The sequence below is a fragment of the Dipodomys merriami genome, unplaced genomic scaffold (assembly GCF_024711535.1).
Source record: "Dipodomys merriami isolate MVZ:Mamm:240054 unplaced genomic scaffold, mDipMer1.0.p SCAF_247, whole genome shotgun sequence".
Taxonomy (NCBI): domain Eukaryota; kingdom Metazoa; phylum Chordata; class Mammalia; order Rodentia; family Heteromyidae; genus Dipodomys; species Dipodomys merriami.
In genome coordinates, this window is record NW_027203904.1 from 115803 (window position 1) to 118667 (window position 2865).

The following is a 2865-nucleotide window of genomic DNA, read 5'->3' on the forward strand; positions in this document are numbered from 1 at the left end:
TGGAGCCAAGGGGAAGAGGGGACTGGGCAGAGGGGAGGAGGAGGGAGGGTCGGGGGCCTCAATGTGGTGTCAGCAGTGGCCAGGGTCTCCCAGGGGCAGATGTACATGCGCAGAGGATGTGAGGCGGCCTGCAAGAGGAGTAGAAGTAGAGAGAGAGAGCAGAGAAGAGCAAGGGTAGGCACGAGGGTAAGTGGCTTCACATGCTCTGTTCGTGGATCAATAGAAAAATAGCCAAAACAAGAATAAAGGAAACAAATGTACAGCCAAGAAAAATATAGTTAGAATAAAGGTAGAGGCAATAAAGGTGCAGCCAAGTATAGAGGAAGCCTTGAACCAACACCCCTTCCTGCAAGCATGCTTCCATGAAGCTTATGCTTTGTCTGGCATGATCTCTCACGCAGCTTCAGCAGGAGGTGTCATGGCATTTCTTCCTTTTCTATTTTTTAATTGAAACTCATGAATGTCTTGGTGCACAGAAGAGATAAATCTAAAGATCATCAGGCCCTGGAAACTGGTCTGAAATTCTTGTCTTCAACCATGGTGGGTTTCCCCTCACCCACAGTGCCCGAGAGTTAATCAGACCTTGAGTTGAAATCCCAGGCCTGTCAGAAAAATGGTGAGAATTCGAAGCCAGGGTCTTAAATTATTTTTAACCAGGAACATGAACTGTCTTGAGAGCACTCTCTGTGCTATGATATCATTCTATTCAAAGCAAATTTGTTAGCTGGGTGCTATTCTTCATAACGACTATGGATGTTCACTGAAAGAAATATATGCATATATATGCAGACACATGCAGTTACTGGTTCTTTTTTTTTAGTGCAGATTCTGAGGCTTGAACTGAGCCTAGAAATTGTCCCTGAGCTCCATTTACACAAGGAAGCACTTTATTGTGCCTTAATCCATGATACTTCATTAAATGGAGGCATAATTTAATACCTAATAATTATTAGTAATATTTTACATGTAATTTAATAATATATAGACATCTCACATTCTATAAGTATATTTATATTTTCTATAAATATATTTATATTTAAATGTACAGTGGAATATACATATACATCTCTCTCTATATATATTTATATACACTTATTTGCAGCAATTTACACATCTATCTATTTATATATTGGCCAATGCTGGGGCTAGAACTCAGGTCCTGGAAACTGCCTGGCATTGAATTTGTTTGAGGCTGCTGTGCTTAAACTGACCCCTTGATGAATTGGACATTCCAGGCCCTGAGTTCAAATCCCAGGAATGCTGAAGTCAATTGGTGGAGTAAGAAGCCAATGATGACCTAATTTCCTTTCCGTGGAAATATTGTGCCCTAGGTACAATATGTAATATCTATGCAAGTACATAGGTATGATATATATTATACATGTATATAAATATTATTTTTGCCAGTTCTAGGCCTGGAATTCACACACTGGGAAATGCTCCGGATTTGTTTTTCTTCTAGGTTAGCTTTCACTTCACCCAGAGCACAATAGTGTTACCTAGTCTCTGAGTTCAAATTCTAGGTATGGCAGATAAAGTGGCCCAAACTCCTAGCCAAGACCTTAACTTTTTTGGGGGGGCAGGCATGGGGCTGGAACTCAGGTCACCACAAATCTGACTCAGCCTTGATTACCCTAGGCTGGGGTGCAGCTTTTAAACCCACAGATGATCCAGGGATCAACTCCCAGCTGTGGCAAAAAAAGTAAAGCAACCAAAATGGAAAAGGAAAATCCAGGAAATTTTAGACAACAGTTTTACCTTTGTTTCCTTTGCACTGTGACCATCCTGGCTCTCAATGACTCGGCTTGAAAATTGCACATGTCCTTGCATGGCCGAAGGCTGGCGAGCTGTCAGTGAAGCCTGAGCCCAACCAAGACACCTAGGCCCTGAGTTCTGTGCTGGGACTTCCACCTACTCGTTCCTATCTATAGGAACAATAATAGAATCTTTGTAATGTACCAATTGAACTACTAATTAGCTAGTCATTGTATTATAAGATTGTACGCAATAAATATAGGTCATTGATTAACTTAATTAACACTTTATTAAGTCTCCTACTGTGATTAATTAATGGTGGCATAATTTTAGACCAAATAATTCATAGTAATAGAATATATAAAAATAAGATATAGGTCATCATTCTTTATATAGAGTTACACACTAGAATCTACATAAATGTCTATCTGTCTCTATCTATAACTTTATTTATAGATTCATATACATATCTAAATACACACACACGCTGCAATCTACACATCTATCTGTTTATATATTGGCCACTCCTAGGGCTTCATCTCAGGTCCTCAATTTTGCCCGACACCTTCACTTGCGTCAGCCTGGTGGGCTAACATTGACCCACTAAAATATATAATTGATCCTCTAAAATATATAAAACTAAATAAAAAATAAAATGAATAACTACACTAACTGCAATATGCAATAAACATGTATATGTAAATATAAATCATGTGTTTAAAATGTATATGAATATTATTTTAGCAAGTGCTAGGAACAGGCCTGTCTTTCTTGTCTTCCAGCATTGTGAGCTTTCCCTTCCCCAACAGTACTGCAGATTTACCCAGCCCCTGAGTTCAAATCCCAGGCCTGGCAGAAAAAATGGAATGTATATAACACCAAGTAGCCTAATAATTGTTTAAATATTTTTAATGTATATATGTACGTATGCATTTATGTATTACATATTTTTATTTTGTCAAGCACAGGGCTTGAACTCAGGGCATGGCAACTCTGCCTAAGCTTTGATCACTCTAGGCTGGGTTGCAGCCACTGGACCCACAGCCGAACCTCGGTTCCTGGGCCTCAAAGGATGACAGGAAAATTAAATAAATAAAACGACACAGAAAA